The sequence below is a fragment of the Pituophis catenifer genome, unplaced genomic scaffold (genome assembly GCF_029215685.1).
Source record: "Pituophis catenifer annectens isolate HBS135680 unplaced genomic scaffold, rPitCat1.0.hap2 SCAF_1, whole genome shotgun sequence".
Taxonomy (NCBI): domain Eukaryota; kingdom Metazoa; phylum Chordata; class Lepidosauria; order Squamata; family Colubridae; genus Pituophis; species Pituophis catenifer.
In genome coordinates, this window is record NW_027256881.1 from 170,672,411 (window position 1) to 170,691,970 (window position 19,560).

Genomic DNA, 19,560 nt, shown 5'->3' on the forward strand with positions numbered 1-19,560 from the left:
TTTCTGGCTGAATTGAGTCCTACTGCCAATTCTGAAATATAGCTTTGGTCTAAGTAGTCAGGGAAAGCTCCTACCTTTAAATTGAATGTGTTGTGTCCTTTTGAGACAGTGGGAAACATGAATATGTGTTTCTTTTGCAAATCTGAGCTCTATGTCACAAGTTACGTTTTCTGGCTGATTTGAGTCCTACTCCCAATTCTGAGATGCAGCTTTGGTCTAACTCCTAAGGGAAAGCTCGTACTTGAAAATTGAATGTGTTTTGTGCTTTTCAGACTGTGTGGACCATGAATATGTGTTTCTTCTGCAAATCTGAGCTCTATGTCACAAGTTACGTTTTCTGGCTGTATTGAGTCCGACTGCCAATTCTGAAATATAGCTTTGGTCTAAGTAGTCAGGGAAAGCTCCTACCTTTAAATTGAATGTGTTGTGTCCTTTTGAGACAGTGGGAAACATGAATATGTGTTTCTTTTGCAAATCTGAGCTCTATGTCACAAGTTACGTTTTCTGGCTGATTTGAGTCCTACTCCCAATTCTGAGATGCAGCTTTGGTCTAACTCCTAAGGGAAAGCTCGTACTTGAAAATTGAATGTGTTTTGTGCTTTTCAGACTGTGTGGACCATGAATATGTGTTTCTTTTGCAAATCTGAGCTCTGTGTCAAAAGTTAAGTTTTCTGGCTGAATTGAGTCCTACTGCCAATTCTGAGATACACTTTGGTCTAACTCCTCAGGGAAAGCTCGTACTTGAAAATTGAATGTGTTTTGTGCTTTTCAGACTGTGAGGACCATGAATATGTGTTTCTTTTGCAAATCTGAGCTCTGTGTCAAAAGTTAAGTTTTCTGGCTGAATTGAGTCCTACTGCCAATTCTGAGATACACTTTGGTCTAACTCCTCAGGGAAAGCTCGTACTTGAAAATTGAATGTGTTTTGTGCTTTTCAGACTGTGTGGACCATGAATATGTGTTTCTTTTGCAAATCTGAGCTCTGTGTCAAAAGTTACGTTTTCTGGGTGTATTGAGTCCGACTGCCAATTCTGAAATATAGCTTTGGTCTAAGTAGTCAGGGAAAGCTCCTACCTTTAAATTGAATGTGTTGTGTCCTTTTGAGACAGTGGGAAACATGAATATGTGTTTCTTTTGCAAATCTGAGCTCTGTGTCAAAACTTATGGTTTCTGGCTGATTTGAGTCCTACTCCCAATTCTGAGACGCAGCTTTGGTCTAACTCCTAAGGGAAAGCTCGTACTTGAAAATTGAATGTGTTTTGTGCTTTTCAGACTGTGTGGCCCATGAATATGTGTTTCTTCTGCAAATCTGAGCTCTATGTCACAAGTTACGTTTTCTGGCTGTATTGAGTCCGACTGCCAATTCTGAAATATAGCTTTGGTCTAAGTAGTCAGGGAAAGCTCCTACCTTTAAATTGAATGTGTTGTGTCCTTTTGAGACAGTGGGAAACATGAATATGTGTTTCTTTTGCAAATCTGAGCTCTGTGTCAAAACTTATGGTTTCTGGCTGATTTGAGTCCTACTCCCAATTCTGAGACGCAGCTTTGGTCTAACTCCTAAGGGAAAGCTCGTACTTGAAAATTGAATGTGTTTTGTGCTTTTCAGACTGTGTGGACCATGAATATGTGTTTCTTTTGCAAATCTGAGCTCTGTATCAAAGGTAAGTTTTCTGGATGAATTGAGTCCTACTGCCAATTCTGAGATACAGCTTTGTTCTAACTCCTCAGGGAAAGCTCGTACTTGAAAATTGAATGTGTTTTGTGCTTTTCAGACTGTGTGGACCATGAATATGTGTTTCTTTTGCAAATCTGAGCTCTGTGTCAAAAGTTACGTTTTCTGGCTGTATTGAGTCCGACTGCCAATTCTGAAATATAGCTTTGGTCTAAGTAGTCAGGGAAAGCTGCTACCTTTAAATTGAATGTGTTGTGTCCTTTTGAGACAGTGGGAAACATGAATATGTGTTTCTTTTGCAAATCTGAGCTCTGTGTCAAAACTTATGGTTTCTGGCTGATTTGAGTCCTACTCCCAATTCTGAGACGCAGCTTTGGTCTAACTCCTAAGGGAAAGCTCGTACTTGAAAATTGAATGTGTTTTGTGCTTTTCAGACTGTGTGGACCATGAATATGTGTTTCTTTTGCAAATCTGAGCTCTGTGTCAAAACTTATGGTTTCTGGCTGATTTGAGTCCTACTCCCAATTCTGAGACGCAGCTTTGGACTAACTCCTAAGGGAAAGCTCGTACTTGAAAATTGAATGTGTTTTGTGCTTTTCAGACTGTGTGGACCATGAATATGTGTTTCTTTTGCAAATCTGAGCTCTGTGTCAAAAGTTAAGTTTTCTGGCTGAATTGAGTCCTACTGCCAATTCTGAAATATAGCTTTGGTCTAAGTAGTCAGGGAAAGCTCCTACCTTTAAATTGAATGTGTTGTGTCCTTTTGAGACAGTGGGAAACATGAATATGTGTTTCTTTTGCAAATCTGAGCTCTGTGTCAAAACTTATGGTTTCTGGCTGATTTGAGTCCTACTCCCAATTCTGAGACGCAGCTTTGGTCTAACTCCTAAGGGAAAGCTCGTACTTGAAAATTGAATGTGTTTTGTGCTTTTCAGACTGTGTGGACCATGAATATGTGTTTCTTTTGCAAATCTGAGCTCTGTGTCAAAAGTTAAGTTTTCTGGCTGAATTGAGTCCTACTGCCAATTCTGAGATACACTTTGGTCTAACTCCTCAGGGAAAGCTCGTACTTGAAAATTGAATGTGTTTTGTGCTTTTCAGACTGTGTGGACCATGAATATGTGTTTCTTTTGCAAATCTGAGCTCTGTGTCAAAAGTTAAGTTTTCTGGCTGAATTGAGTCCTACTGCCAATTCTGAGATACACTTTGGTCTAACTCCTCAGGGAAAGCTCGTACTTGAAAATTGAATGTGTTTTGTGCTTTTCAGACTGTGTGGACCATGAATATGTGTTTCTTCTGCAAATCTGAGCTCTATGTCACAAGTTACGTTTTCTGGCTGTATTGAGTCCGACTGCCAATTCTGAAATATAGCTTTGGTCTAAGTAGTCAGGGAAAGCTCCTACCTTTAAATTGAATGTGTTGTGTCCTTTTGAGACAGTGGGAAACATGAATATGTGTTTCTTCTGCAAATCTGAGCTCTATGTCACAAGTTACGTTTTCTGGCTGTATTGAGTCCGACTGCCAATTCTGAAATATAGCTTTGGTCTAAGTAGTCAGGGAAAGCTCCTACCTTTAAATTGAATGTGTTGTGTCCTTTTGAGACAGTGGGAAACATGAATATGTGTTTCTTTTGCAAATCTGAGCTCTGTGTCAAAACTTATGGTTTCTGGCTGATTTGAGTCCTACTCCCAATTCTGAGACGCAGCTTTGGTCTAACTCCTAAGGGAAAGCTCGTACTTGAAAATTGAATGTGTTTTGTGCTTTTCAGACTGTGTGGACCATGAATATGTGTTTCTTTTGCAAATCTGAGCTCTGTGTCAAAAGTTAAGTTTTCTGGCTGAATTGAGTCCTACTGCCAATTCTGAGATACACTTTGGTCTAACTCCTCAGGGAAAGCTCGTACTTGAAAATTGAATGTGTTTTGTGCTTTTCAGACTGTGTGGACCATGAATATGTGTTTCTTTTGCAAATCTGAGCTCTGTGTCAAAAGTTACGTTTTCTGGCTGTATTGAGTCCGACTGCCAATTCTGAAATATAGCTTTGGTCTAAGTAGTCAGGGAAAGCTCCTACCTTTAAATTGAATGTGTTGTGTCCTTTTGAGACAGTGGGAAACATGAATATGTGTTTCTTCTGTAAATCTGAGCTCTATGTCACAAGTTACGTTTTCTGGCTGTATTGAGTCCGACTGCCAATTCTGAAATATAGCTTTGGTCTAAGTAGTCAGGGAAAGCTCCTACCTTTATATTGAATGTGTTGTGTCCTTTTGAGACAGTGGGAAACATGAATATGTGTTTCTTTTGCAAATCTGAGCTCTGTTTCAAAACTTATGGTTTCTGGCTGATTTGAGTCCTACTCCCAATTCTGAGACGCAGCTTTGGTCTAACTCCTAAGGGAAAGCTCGTACTTGAAAATTGAATGTGTTTTGTGCTTTTCAGACTGTGTGGACCATGAATATGTGTTTCTTTTGCAAATCTGAGCTCTGTGTCAAAAGTTAAGTTTTCTGGCTGAATTGAGTCCTACTGCCAATTCTGAGATACACTTTGGTCTAACTCCTCAGGGAAAGCTCGTACTTGAAAATTGAATGTGTTTTGTGCTTTTCAGACTGTGTGGACAATGAATATGTGTTTCTTTTGCAAATCTGAGCTCTGTGTCAAAAGTTAAGTTTTCTGGCTGAATTGAGTCCGACTGCCAATTCTGAAATATAGCTTTGGTCTAAGTAGTCAGGGAAAGCTCGTACTTGAAAATTGAATGTGTTTTGTGCTTTTCAGACTGTGTGGACCATGAATATGTGTTTCTTCTGCAAATCTGAGCTCTATGTCACAAGTTACGTTTTCTGGCTGTATTGAGTCCGACTGCCAATTCTGAAATATAGCTTTGGTCTAAGTAGTCAGGGAAAGCTCCTACCTTTAAATTGAATGTGTTGTGTCCTTTTGAGACAGTGGGAAACATGAATATGTGTTTCTTTTGCAAATCTGAGCTCTGTGTCAAAACTTATGGTTTCTGGCTGATTTGAGTCCTACTCCCAATTCTGAGATGAAGCTTTGGTCTAACTCCTAAGGGAAAGCTCGTACTTGAAAATTGAATGTGTTTTGTGCTTTTCAGACTGTGTGGACCATGAATATGTGTTTCTTTTGCAAATCTGAGCTCTGTGTCAAAAGTTAAGTTTTCTGGCTGAATTGAGTCCTACTGCCAATTCTGAGATACACTTTGGTCTAACTCCTCAGGGAAAGCTCGTACTTGAAAATTGAATGTGTTTTGTGCTTTTCAGACTGTGTGGACCATGAATATGTGTTTCTTTTGCAAATCTGAGCTCTGTGTCAAAAGTTACGTTTTCTGGCTGAATTGAGTCCTACTGCCAATTCTGAGATACACTTTGGTCTAACTCCTCAGGGAAATCTCGTACTTGAAAATTGAATGTGTTTTGTGCTTTTCAGACTGTGTGGACCATGAATATGTGTTTCTTTTGCAAATCTGAGCTCTGTGTCAAAAGTTACGTTTTCTGGCTGTATTGAGTCCGACTGCCAATTCTGAAATATAGCTTTGGTCTAAGTAGTCAGGGAAAGCTCCTACCTTTAAATTGAATGTGTTGTGTCCTTTTGAGACAGTGGGAAACATGAATATGTGTTTCTTTTGCAAATCTGAGCTCTATGTCACAAGTTACGTTTTCTGGCTGTATTGAGTCCGACTGCCAATTCTGAAATATAGCTTTGGTCTAAGTAGTCAGGGAAAGCTCCTACCTTTAAATTGAATGTGTTGTGTCCTTTTGAGACAGTGGGAAACATGAATATGTGTTTCTTTTGCAAATCTGAGCTCTGTGTCAAAACTTATGGTTTCTGGCTGATTTGAGTCCTACTCCCAATTCTGAGACGCAGCTTTGGTCTAACTCCTAAGGGAAAGCTCGTACTTGAAAATTGAATGTGTTTTGTGCTTTTCAGACTGTGTGGACCATGAATATGTGTTTCTTTTGCAAATCTGAGCTCTGTGTCAAAAGTTAAGTTTTCTGGCTGAATTGAGTCCTACTGCCAATTCTGAGATACACTTTGGTCTAACTCCTCAGGGAAAGCTCGTACTTGAAAATTGAATGTGTTTTGTGCTTTTCAGACTGTGTGGACCATGAATATGTGTTTCTTTTGCAAATCTGAGCTCTGTGTCAAAAGTTACGTTTTCTGGCTGTATTGAGTCCGACTGCCAATTCTGAAATATAGCTTTGGTCTAAGTAGTCAGGGAAAGCTCCTACCTTTAAATTGAATGTGTTGTGTCCTTTTGAGACAGTGGGAAACATGAATATGTGTTTCTTCTGTAAATCTGAGCTCTATGTCACAAGTTACGTTTTCTGGCTGTATTGAGTCCGACTGCCAATTCTGAAATATAGCTTTGGTCTAAGTAGTCAGGGAAAGCTCCTACCTTTATATTGAATGTGTTGTGTCCTTTTGAGACAGTGGGAAACATGAATATGTGTTTCTTTTGCAAATCTGAGCTCTGTTTCAAAACTTATGGTTTCTGGCTGATTTGAGTCCTACTCCCAATTCTGAGACGCAGCTTTGGTCTAACTCCTAAGGGAAAGCTCGTACTTGAAAATTGAATGTGTTTTGTGCTTTTCAGACTGTGTGGACCATGAATATGTGTTTCTTTTGCAAATCTGAGCTCTGTGTCAAAAGTTAAGTTTTCTGGCTGAATTGAGTCCTACTGCCAATTCTGAGATACACTTTGGTCTAACTCCTCAGGGAAAGCTCGTACTTGAAAATTGAATGTGTTTTGTGCTTTTCAGACTGTGTGGACAATGAATATGTGTTTCTTTTGCAAATCTGAGCTCTGTGTCAAAAGTTAAGTTTTCTGGCTGAATTGAGTCCGACTGCCAATTCTGAAATATAGCTTTGGTCTAAGTAGTCAGGGAAAGCTCGTACTTGAAAATTGAATGTGTTTTGTGCTTTTCAGACTGTGTGGACCATGAATATGTGTTTCTTCTGCAAATCTGAGCTCTATGTCACAAGTTACGTTTTCTGGCTGTATTGAGTCCGACTGCCAATTCTGAAATATAGCTTTGGTCTAAGTAGTCAGGGAAAGCTCCTACCTTTAAATTGAATGTGTTGTGTCCTTTTGAGACAGTGGGAAACATGAATATGTGTTTCTTTTGCAAATCTGAGCTCTGTGTCAAAACTTATGGTTTCTGGCTGATTTGAGTCCTACTCCCAATTCTGAGATGAAGCTTTGGTCTAACTCCTAAGGGAAAGCTCGTACTTGAAAATTGAATGTGTTTTGTGCTTTTCAGACTGTGTGGACCATGAATATGTGTTTCTTTTGCAAATCTGAGCTCTGTGTCAAAAGTTAAGTTTTCTGGCTGAATTGAGTCCTACTGCCAATTCTGAGATACACTTTGGTCTAACTCCTCAGGGAAAGCTCGTACTTGAAAATTGAATGTGTTTTGTGCTTTTCAGACTGTGTGGACCATGAATATGTGTTTCTTTTGCAAATCTGAGCTCTGTGTCAAAAGTTACGTTTTCTGGCTGAATTGAGTCCTACTGCCAATTCTGAGATACACTTTGGTCTAACTCCTCAGGGAAATCTCGTACTTGAAAATTGAATGTGTTTTGTGCTTTTCAGACTGTGTGGACCATGAATATGTGTTTCTTTTGCAAATCTGAGCTCTGTGTCAAAAGTTACGTTTTCTGGCTGTATTGAGTCCGACTGCCAATTCTGAAATATAGCTTTGGTCTAAGTAGTCAGGGAAAGCTCCTACCTTTAAATTGAATGTGTTGTGTCCTTTTGAGACAGTGGGAAACATGAATATGTGTTTCTTTTGCAAATCTGAGCTCTATGTCACAAGTTACGTTTTCTGGCTGTATTGAGTCCGACTGCCAATTCTGAAATATAGCTTTGGTCTAAGTAGTCAGGGAAAGCTCCTACCTTTAAATTGAATGTGTTGTGTCCTTTTGAGACAGTGGGAAACATGAATATGTGTTTCTTTTGCAAATCTGAGCTCTGTGTCAAAACTTATGGTTTCTGGCTGATTTGAGTCCTACTCCCAATTCTGAGACGCAGCTTTGGTCTAACTCCTAAGGGAAAGCTCGTACTTGAAAATTGAATGTGTTTTGTGCTTTTCAGACTGTGTGGACCATGAATATGTGTTTCTTTTGCAAATCTGAGCTCTGTGTCAAAAGTTAAGTTTTCTGGCTGAATTGAGTCCTACTGCCAATTCTGAGATACACTTTGGTCTAACTCCTCAGGGAAAGCTCGTACTTGAAAATTGAATGTGTTTTGTGCTTTTCAGACTGTGTGGACCATGAATATGTGTTTCTTTTGCAAATCTGAGCTCTGTGTCAAAAGTTACGTTTTCTGGCTGTATTGAGTCCGACTGCCAATTCTGAAATATAGCTTTGGTCTAAGTAGTCAGGGAAAGCTCCTACCTTTAAATTGAATGTGTTGTGTCCTTTTGAGACAGTGGGAAACATGAATATGTGTTTCTTCTGTAAATCTGAGCTCTATGTCACAAGTTACGTTTTCTGGCTGTATTGAGTCCGACTGCCAATTCTGAAATATAGCTTTGGTCTAAGTAGTCAGGGAAAGCTCCTACCTTTATATTGAATGTGTTGTGTCCTTTTGAGACAGTGGGAAACATGAATATGTGTTTCTTTTGCAAATCTGAGCTCTGTTTCAAAACTTATGGTTTCTGGCTGATTTGAGTCCTACTCCCAATTCTGAGACGCAGCTTTGGTCTAACTCCTAAGGGAAAGCTCGTACTTGAAAATTGAATGTGTTTTGTGCTTTTCAGACTGTGTGGACCATGAATATGTGTTTCTTTTGCAAATCTGAGCTCTGTGTCAAAAGTTAAGTTTTCTGGCTGAATTGAGTCCTACTGCCAATTCTGAGATACACTTTGGTCTAACTCCTCAGGGAAAGCTCGTACTTGAAAATTGAATGTGTTTTGTGCTTTTCAGACTGTGTGGACAATGAATATGTGTTTCTTTTGCAAATCTGAGCTCTGTGTCAAAAGTTAAGTTTTCTGGCTGAATTGAGTCCGACTGCCAATTCTGAAATATAGCTTTGGTCTAAGTAGTCAGGGAAAGCTCGTACTTGAAAATTGAATGTGTTTTGTGCTTTTCAGACTGTGTGGACCATGAATATGTGTTTCTTCTGCAAATCTGAGCTCTATGTCACAAGTTACGTTTTCTGGCTGTATTGAGTCCGACTGCCAATTCTGAAATATAGCTTTGGTCTAAGTAGTCAGGGAAAGCTCCTACCTTTAAATTGAATGTGTTGTGTCCTTTTGAGACAGTGGGAAACATGAATATGTGTTTCTTTTGCAAATCTGAGCTCTGTGTCAAAACTTATGGTTTCTGGCTGATTTGAGTCCTACTCCCAATTCTGAGATGAAGCTTTGGTCTAACTCCTAAGGGAAAGCTCGTACTTGAAAATTGAATGTGTTTTGTGCTTTTCAGACTGTGTGGACCATGAATATGTGTTTCTTTTGCAAATCTGAGCTCTGTGTCAAAGGTAAGTTTTCTGGATGAATTGAGTCCTACTGCCAATTCTGAGATACAGCTTTGGTCTAACTCCTAAGGAAAAGCTTCCATTTCAAAAGTGAATGTGTTTTGTGCTTTTCAGACTGTGTGGACCATGAATATGTGTTTCTTCTGCAAATCTGAGCTCTATGTCACAAGTTACGTTTTCTGGCTGATTTGAGTCCTACTCCCAATTCTGAGATGCAGCTTTGTTCTAACTCCTCAGGAAAAGCTCGTACTTGAAAATTGAATGTGTTTTGTGCTTTTCAGTCTGTGTGGACCATGAATATGTGTTTCTTTTGCAAATCTGAGCTCTGTGTCAAAAGTTACGTTTTCTGGCTGTATTGAGTCCGACTGCCAATTCTGAAATATAGCTTTGGTCTAAGTAGTCAGGGAAAGCTCCTACCTTTAAATTGAATGTGTTGTGTCCTTTTGAGACAGTGGGAAACATGAATATGTGTTTCTTTTGCAAATCTGAGCTCTGTGTCAAAACTTATGGTTTCTGGCTGATTTGAGTCCTACTCCCAATTCTGAGACAGCTTTGGACTAACTCCTAAGGGAAAGCTCATACTTGAAAATTGAATATGTTTTGTGCTTTTCAGACTGTGTGGACCATGAATATGTGTTTCTTTTGCAAATCTGATCTCTGTATCAAAGGTAAGTTTTCTGGATGAATTGAGTCCTACTGCCAATTCTGAGATACAGCTTTGGTCTAACTCCTAAGGAAAAGCTTCCATTTCAAAAGTGAATGTGTTTTGTGCTTTTCAGACTGTGTGGACCATGAATATGTGTTTCTTCTGCAAATCTGAGCTCTATGTCACAAGTTACGTTTTCTGGCTGAATTGAGTCCGACTGCCAATTCTGAAATATAGCTTTGGTCTAAGTAGTCAGGGAAAGCTCCTACCTTTAAATTGAATGTGTTGTGTCCTTTTGAGACAGTGGGAAACATGAATATGTGTTTCTTTTGCAAATCTGAGCTCTGTTTCAAAACTTATGGTTTCTGGCTGATTTGAGTCCTACTCCCAATTCTGAGACGCAGCTTTGGTCTAACTCTTAGGGAAAGCTCGTACTTGAAAATTGAATGTGTTTTGTGCTTTTCAGACTGTGTGGACCATGAATATGTGTTTCTTTTGCAAATCTGAGCTCTGTGTCAAAAGTTAAGTTTTCTGGCTGAATTGAGTCCTACTGCCAATTCTGAGATACACTTTGGTCTAACTCCTCAGGGAAAGCTCGTACTTGAAAATTGAATGTGTTTTGTGCTTTTCAGACTGTGTGGACCATGAATATGTGTTTCTTTTGCAAATCTGAGCTCTGTGTCAAAAGTTACGTTTTCTGGCTGTATTGAGTCCGACTGCCAATTCTGAAATATAGCTTTGGTCTAAGTAGTCAGGGAAAGCTCCTACCTTTAAATTGAATGTGTTGTGTCCTTTTGAGACAGTGGGAAACATGAATATGTGTTTCTTTTGCAAATCTGAGCTCTATGTCACAAGTTACGTTTTCTGGCTGATTTGAGTCCTACTCCCAATTCTGAGATGCAGCTTTGGTCTAACTCCTAAGGGAAAGCTCGTACTTGAAAATTGAATGTGTTTTGTGCTTTTCAGACTGTGTGGACCATGAATATGTGTTTCTTCTGCAAATCTGAGCTCTATGTCACAAGTTACGTTTTCTGGCTGTATTGAGTCCGACTGCCAATTCTGAAATATAGCTTTGGTCTAAGTAGTCAGGGAAAGCTCCTACCTTTAAATTGAATGTGTTGTGTCCTTTTGAGACAGTGGGAAACATGAATATGTGTTTCTTTTGCAAATCTGAGCTCTATGTCACAAGTTACGTTTTCTGGCTGATTTGAGTCCTACTCCCAATTCTGAGATGCAGCTTTGGTCTAACTCCTAAGGGAAAGCTCGTACTTGAAAATTGAATGTGTTTTGTGCTTTTCAGACTGTGTGGACCATGAATATGTGTTTCTTTTGCAAATCTGAGCTCTGTGTCAAAAGTTAAGTTTTCTGGCTGAATTGAGTCCTACTGCCAATTCTGAGATACACTTTGGTCTAACTCCTCAGGGAAAGCTCGTACTTGAAAATTGAATGTGTTTTGTGCTTTTCAGACTGTGAGGACCATGAATATGTGTTTCTTTTGCAAATCTGAGCTCTGTGTCAAAAGTTAAGTTTTCTGGCTGAATTGAGTCCTACTGCCAATTCTGAGATACACTTTGGTCTAACTCCTCAGGGAAAGCTCGTACTTGAAAATTGAATGTGTTTTGTGCTTTTCAGACTGTGTGGACCATGAATATGTGTTTCTTTTGCAAATCTGAGCTCTGTGTCAAAAGTTACGTTTTCTGGGTGTATTGAGTCCGACTGCCAATTCTGAAATATAGCTTTGGTCTAAGTAGTCAGGGAAAGCTCCTACCTTTAAATTGAATGTGTTGTGTCCTTTTGAGACAGTGGGAAACATGAATATGTGTTTCTTTTGCAAATCTGAGCTCTGTGTCAAAACTTATGGTTTCTGGCTGATTTGAGTCCTACTCCCAATTCTGAGACGCAGCTTTGGTCTAACTCCTAAGGGAAAGCTCGTACTTGAAAATTGAATGTGTTTTGTGCTTTTCAGACTGTGTGGCCCATGAATATGTGTTTCTTCTGCAAATCTGAGCTCTATGTCACAAGTTACGTTTTCTGGCTGTATTGAGTCCGACTGCCAATTCTGAAATATAGCTTTGGTCTAAGTAGTCAGGGAAAGCTCCTACCTTTAAATTGAATGTGTTGTGTCCTTTTGAGACAGTGGGAAACATGAATATGTGTTTCTTTTGCAAATCTGAGCTCTGTGTCAAAACTTATGGTTTCTGGCTGATTTGAGTCCTACTCCCAATTCTGAGACGCAGCTTTGGTCTAACTCCTAAGGGAAAGCTCGTACTTGAAAATTGAATGTGTTTTGTGCTTTTCAGACTGTGTGGACCATGAATATGTGTTTCTTTTGCAAATCTGAGCTCTGTATCAAAGGTAAGTTTTCTGGATGAATTGAGTCCTACTGCCAATTCTGAGATACAGCTTTGTTCTAACTCCTCAGGGAAAGCTCGTACTTGAAAATTGAATGTGTTTTGTGCTTTTCAGACTGTGTGGACCATGAATATGTGTTTCTTTTGCAAATCTGAGCTCTGTGTCAAAAGTTACGTTTTCTGGCTGTATTGAGTCCGACTGCCAATTCTGAAATATAGCTTTGGTCTAAGTAGTCAGGGAAAGCTGCTACATTTAAATTGAATGTGTTGTGTCCTTTTGAGACAGTGGGAAACATGAATATGTGTTTCTTTTGCAAATCTGAGCTCTGTGTCAAAACTTATGGTTTCTGGCTGATTTGAGTCCTACTCCCAATTCTGAGACAGCTTTGGACTAACTCCTAAGGGAAAGCTCGTACTTGAAAATTGAATGTGTTTTGTGCTTTTCAGACTGTGTGGACCATGAATATGTGTTTCTTTTGCAAATCTGAGCTCTGTGTCAAAAGTTAAGTTTTCTGGCTGATTTGAGTCCTACTCCCAATTCTGAGACGCAGCTTTGGTCTAACTCCTAAGGGAAAGCTCGTACTTGAAAATTGAATGTGTTTTGTGCTTTTCAGACTGTGTGGACCATGAATATGTGTTTCTTTTGCAAATCTGAGCTCTGTGTCAAAAGTTAAGTTTTCTGGCTGAATTGAGTCCTACTGCCAATTCTGAGATACACTTTGGTCTAACTCCTCAGGGAAAGCTCGTACTTGAAAATTGAATGTGTTTTGTGCTTTTCAGACTGTGTGGACCATGAATATGTGTTTCTTTTGCAAATCTGAGCTCTGTGTCAAAAGTTAAGTTTTCTGGCTGAATTGAGTCCTACTGCCAATTCTGAGATACACTTTGGTCTAACTCCTCAGGGAAAGCTCGTACTTGAAAATTGAATGTGTTTTGTGCTTTTCAGACTGTGTGGCCCATGAATATGTGTTTCTTCTGCAAATCTGAGCTCTATGTCACAAGTTACGTTTTATGGCTGTATTGAGTCCGACTGCCAATTCTGAAATATAGCTTTGGTCTAAGTAGTCAGGGAAAGCTCCTACCTTTAAATTGAATGTGTTGTGTCCTTTTGAGACAGTGGGAAACATGAATATGTGTTTCTTCTGCAAATCTGAGCTCTATGTCACAAGTTACGTTTTCTGGCTGTATTGAGTCCGACTGCCAATTCTGAAATATAGCTTTGGTCTAAGTAGTCAGGGAAAGTTCCTACCTTTAAATTGAATGTGTTGTGTCCTTTTGAGACAGTGGGAAACATGAATATGTGTTTCTTTTGCAAATCTGAGCTCTGTGTCAAAACTTATGGTTTCTGGCTGATTTGAGTCCTACTCCCAATTCTGAGACGCAGCTTTGGTCTAACTCCTAAGGGAAAGCTCGTACTTGAAAATTGAATGTGTTTTGTGCTTTTCAGACTGTGTGGACCATGAATATGTGTTTCTTTTGCAAATCTGAGCTCTGTGTCAAAAGTTAAGTTTTCTGGCTGAATTGAGTCCTACTGCCAATTCTGTGATACACTTTGGTCTAACTCCTCAGGGAAAGCTCGTACTTGAAAATTGAATGTGTTTTGTGCTTTTCAGACTGTGTGGACCATGAATATGTGTTTCTTTTGCAAATCTGAGCTCTGTGTCAAAAGTTACGTTTTCTGGCTGTATTGAGTCCGACTGCCAATTCTGAAATATAGCTTTGGTCTAAGTAGTCAGGGAAAGCTCCTACCTTTAAATTGAATGTGTTGTGTCCTTTTGAGACAGTGGGAAACATGAATATGTGTTTCTTCTGTAAATCTGAGCTCTATGTCACAAGTTACGTTTTCTGGCTGTATTGAGTCCGACTGCCAATTCTGAAATATAGCTTTGGTCTAAGTAGTCAGGGAAAGCTCCTACCTTTATATTGAATGTGTTGTGTCCTTTTGAGACAGTGGGAAACATGAATATGTGTTTCTTTTGCAAATCTGAGCTCTGTTTCAAAACTTATGGTTTCTGGCTGATTTGAGTCCTACTCCCAATTCTGAGACGCAGCTTTGGTCTAACTCCTAAGGGAAAGCTCGTACTTGAAAATTGAATGTGTTTTGTGCTTTTCAGACTGTGTGGACCATGAATATGTGTTTCTTTTGCAAATCTGAGCTCTCTGTCAAAAGTTAAGTTTTCTGGCTGAATTGAGTCCTACTGCCAATTCTGAGATACACTTTGGTCTAACTCCTCAGGGAAAGCTCGTACTTGAAAATTGAATGTGTTTTGTGCTTTTCAGACTGTGTGGACAATGAATATGTGTTTCTTTTGCAAATCTGAGCTCTGTGTCAAAAGTTAAGTTTTCTGGCTGAATTGAGTCCGACTGCCAATTCTGAAATATAGCTTTGGTCTAAGTAGTCAGGGAAAGCTCGTACTTGAAAATTGAATGTGTTTTGTGCTTTTCAGACTGTGTGGACCATGAATATGTGTTTCTTCTGCAAATCTGAGCTCTATGTCACAAGTTACGTTTTCTGGCTGTATTGAGTCCGACTGCCAATTCTGAAATATAGCTTTGGTCTAAGTAGTCAGGGAAAGCTCCTACCTTTAAATTGAATGTGTTGTGTCCTTTTGAGACAGTGGGAAACATGAATATGTGTTTCTTTTGCAAATCTGAGCTCTGTGTCAAAACTTATGGTTTCTGGCTGATTTGAGTCCTACTCCCAATTCTGATATGCAGCTTTGGTCTAACTCCTAAGGGAAAGCTCGTACTTGAAAATTGAATGTGTTTTGTGCTTTTCAGACTGTGTGGACCATGAATATGTGTTTCTTTTGCAAATCTGAGCTCTGTGTCAAAAGTTACGTTTTCTGGTTGAATTGAGTCCTACTCCCAATTCTGAGACGCAGCTTTCGTCTAACTCCTAAGGGAAAGCTCATACTTGAAAATCGAATGTGTTTTGTGCTTTTCAGACTGTGTGGACCATGAATATGTGTTTCTTTTGCAAATCTGAGCTCTGTGTCAAAAGTTAAGTTTTCTGGCTGAATTGAGTCCTACTGCCAATTCTGAGATACACTTTGGTCTAACTCCTCAGGGAAAGCTCGTACTTGAAAATTGAATGTGTTTTGTGCTTTTCAGACTGTGTGGACCATGAATATGTGTTTCTTTTGCAAATCTGAGCTCTGTGTCAAAAGTTACGTTTTCTGGCTGAATTGAGTCCTACTGCCAATTCTGAGATACAGCTTTGGTCTAACTCCTCAGGGAAAGCTCGTACTTGAAAATTGAATGTGTTTTGTGCTTTTCAGACTGTGTGGACCATGAATATGTGTTTCTTTTGCAAATCTGAGCTCTGTGTCAAAAGTTAAGTTTTCTGGCTGAATTGAGTCCGACTGCCAATTCTGAAATATAGCTTTGGTCTAAGTAGTCAGGGAAAGCTCCTACCTTTAAATTGAATGTGTTGTGTCCTTTTGAGACAGTGGGAAACATGAATATGTGTTTCTTTTGCAAATCTGAGCTCTGTGTCAAAACTTATGGTTTCTGGCTGATTTGAGTCCTACTCCCAATTCTGAGACGCAGCTTTGGTCTAACCCCTAAGGGAAAGCTCGTACTTGAAAATTGAATGTGTTTTGTGCTTTTCAGACTGTGTGGACCATGAATATGTGTTTCTTCTGCAAATCTGAGCTCTATGTCAAAAGTTAAGTTTTCTGGCTGAATTGAGTCCTACTGCCAATTCTGAGATACACTTTGGTCTAACTCCTCAGGGAAAGCTCGTACTTGAAACTTGAATGTGTTTTGTGCTTTTCAGACTGTGTGGACCATGAATATGTGTTTCTTTTGCAAATCTGAGCTCTGTTTCAAAACTTATGGTTTCTGGCTGATTTGAGTCCTACTCCCAATTCTGAGACGCAGCTTTGGTCTAACTCCTCAGGGAAAGCTCGTACTTGAAAATTGAATGTGTTTTGTGCTTTTCAGACTGTGTGGACCATGAATATGTGTTTCTTTTGCAAATCTGAGCTCTGTGTCAAAAGTTACGTTTTCTGGCTGTATTGAGTCCGACTGCCAATTCTGAAATATAGTTTGGTCTAAGTAGTCAGGGAAAGCTCCTACCTTTAAATTGAATGTGTTGTGTCCTTTTGAGACAGTGGGAAACATGAATATGTGTTTCTTTTGCAAATCTGAGCTCTGTGTCAAAACTTATGGTTTCTGGCTGATTTGAGTCCTACTCCCAATTATGAGACACAGCTTTGGTCTAACTCCTAAGGGAAAGCTCGTACTTGAAAATTGAATGTGTTTTGTGCTTTTCAGACTGTGTGGACCATGAATATGTGTTTCTTTTGCAAATCTGATCTCTGTATCAAAGGTAAGTTTTCTGGATGAATTGAGTCCTACTGCCAATTCTGAGATACAGCTTTGGTCTAACTCCCAAGGAAAAGCTTCCATTTCAAAAGTGAATGTGTTTTGTGCTTTTCAGACTGTGTGGACCATGAATATGTGTTTCTTTTGCAAATCTGAGCTCTGTGTCAAAAGTTAAGTTTTCTGGCTGAATTGAGTCCGACTGCCAATTCTGAAATATAGCTTTGGTCTAAGTAGTCAGGGAAAGCTCCTACCTTTAAATTGAATGTGTTGTGTCCTTTTGAGACAGTGGGAAACATGAATATGTGTTTCTTTTGCAAATCTGAGCTCTGTGTCAAAACTTATGGTTTCTGGCTGATTTGAGTCCTACTCCCAATTATGAGACACAGCTTTGGTCTAACTCCTAAGGGAAAGCTCGTACTTGAAAATTGAATGTGTTTTGTGCTTTTCAGACTGTGTGGACCATGAATATGTGTTTCTTTTGCAAATCTGATCTCTGTATCAAAGGTAAGTTTTCTGGATGAATTGAGTCCTACTGCCAATTCTGAGATACAGCTTTGGTCTAACTCCCAAGGAAAAGCTTCCATTTCAAAAGTGAATGTGTTTTGTGCTTTTCAGACTGTGTGGACCATGAATATGTGTTTCTTTTGCAAATCTGAGCTCTGTGTCAAAAGTTAAGTTTTCTGGCTGAATTGAGTCCGACTGCCAATTCTGAAATATAGCTTTGGTCTAAGTAGTCAGGGAAAGCTCCTACCTTTAAATTGAATGTGTTGTGTCCTTTTGAGACAGTGGGAAACATGAATATGTGTTTCTTCTGCAAATCTGAGCTCTGTGTCAAAACTTATGGTTTCTGGCTGATTTGAGTCCTACTCCCAATTATGAGACACAGCTTTGGTCTAACTCCTAAGGGAAAGCTCGTACTTGAAAATTGAATGTGTTTTGTGCTTTTCAGACTGTGTGGACCATGAATATGTGTTTCTTCTGCAAATCTGAGCTCTATGTCAAAAGTTAAGTTTTCTGGCTGAATTGAGTCCTACTGCCAATTCTGAGATACACTTTGGTCTAACTCCTCAGGGAAAGCTCGTACTTGAAAATTGAATGTGTTTTGTGCTTTTCAGACTGTGTGGACCATGAATATGTGTTTCTTTTGCAAATCTGAGCTCTGTTTCAAAACTTATGGTTTCTGGCTGATTTGAGTCCTACTCCCAATTCTGAGACGCAGCTTTGGTCTAACTCCTCAGGGAAAGCTCGTACTTGAAAATTGAATGTGTTTTGTGCTTTTCAGACTGTGTGGACCATGAATATGTGTTTCTTTTGCAAATCTGAGCTCTGTGTCAAAAGTTACGTTTTCTGGCTGTATTGAGTCCGACTGCCAATTCTGAAATATAGTTTGGTCTAAGTAGTCAGGGAAAGCTCCTACCTTTAAATTGAATGTGTTGTGTCCTTTTGAGACAGTGGGAAACATGAATATGTGTTTCTTTTGCAAATCTGAGCTCTGTGTCAAAACTTATGGTTTCTGGCTGATTTGAGTCCTACTCCCAATTATGAGACACAGCTTTGGTCTAACTCCTAAGGGAAAGCTCGTTCTTGAAAATTGAATGTGTTTTGTGCTTTTCAGACTGTGTGGACCATGAATATGTGTTTCTTTTGCAAATCTGATCTCTGTATCAAAGGTAAGTTTTCTGGATGAATTGAGTCCTACTGCCAATTCTGAGATACAGCTTTGGTCTAACTCCCAAGGAAAAGCTTCCATTTCAAAAGTGAATGTGTTTTGTGCTTTTCAGACTGTGTGGACTATGAATATGTGTTTCTTCTGCAAATCTGAGCTCTATGTCACAAGTTACGTTTTCTGGCTGTATTGAGTCCGACTGCCAATTCTGAAATATAGCTTTGGTCTAAGTAGTCAGGGAAAGCTCCTACCTTTAAATTGAATGTGTTGTGTCCTTTTGAGACAGTGGGAAACATGAATATGTGTTTCTTTTGAAAATCTGAGCTCTGTGTCAAAACTTATGGTTTCTGGCTGATTTGAGTCCTACTCCCAATTCTGAGACGCAGCTTTGGTCTAACTCCTAAGGGAAAGCTCGTACTTGAAAATTGAATGTGTTTTGTGCTTTTCAGACTGTGTGGACCATGAATATGTGTTTCTTTTGCAAATCTGAGCTCTGTGTCAAAAGTTACGTTTTCTGGCTGTATTGAGTCCGACTGCCAATTCTGAAATATAGCTTTGGTCTAAGTAGTCAGGGAAAGCTCCTACCTTTAAATTGAATGTGTTGTGTCCTTTTGAGACAGTGGGAAACATGAATATGTGTTTCTTCTGCAAATCTGAGCTCTATGTCACAAGTTACGTTTTCTGGCTGTATTGAGTCCGACTGCCAATTCTGAAATATAGCTTTGGTCTAAGTAGTCAGGGAAAGCTCCTACCTTTAAATTGAATGTGTTGTGTCCTTTTGAGACAGTGGGAAACATGAATATGTGTTTCTTTTGCAAATCTGAGCTCTGTTTCAAAACTTATGGTTTCTGGCTGATTTGAGTCCTACTCCCAATTCTGAGATGCAGCTTTGGTCTAACTCCTAAGGGAAAGCTCGTACTTGAAAATTGAATGTGTTTTGTGCTTTTCAGACTGTGTGGACCATGAATATGTGTTTCTTTTGCAAATCTGAGCTCTGTGTCAAAAGTTAAGTTTTCTGGCTGAATTGAGTCCTACTGCCAATTCTGAGATACACTTTGGTCTAACTCCTCAGGGAAAGCTCGTACTTGAAAATTGAATGTGTTTTGTGCTTTTCAGACTGTGTGGACCATGAATATGTGTTTCTTTTGCAAATCTGAGCTCTGTGTCAAAAGTTAAGTTTTCTGGCTGAATTGAGTCCTACTGCCAATTCTGAGATACACTTTGGTCTAACTCCTCAGGGAAAGCTCGTACTTGAAAATTGAATGTGTTTTGTGCTTTTCAGACTGTGTGGACCATGAATATGTGTTTCTTTTGCAAATCTGAGCTCTGTGTCAAAAGTTACGTTTTCTGGCTGTATTGAGTCCGACTGCCAATTCTGAAATATAGCTTTGGTCTAAGTAGTCAG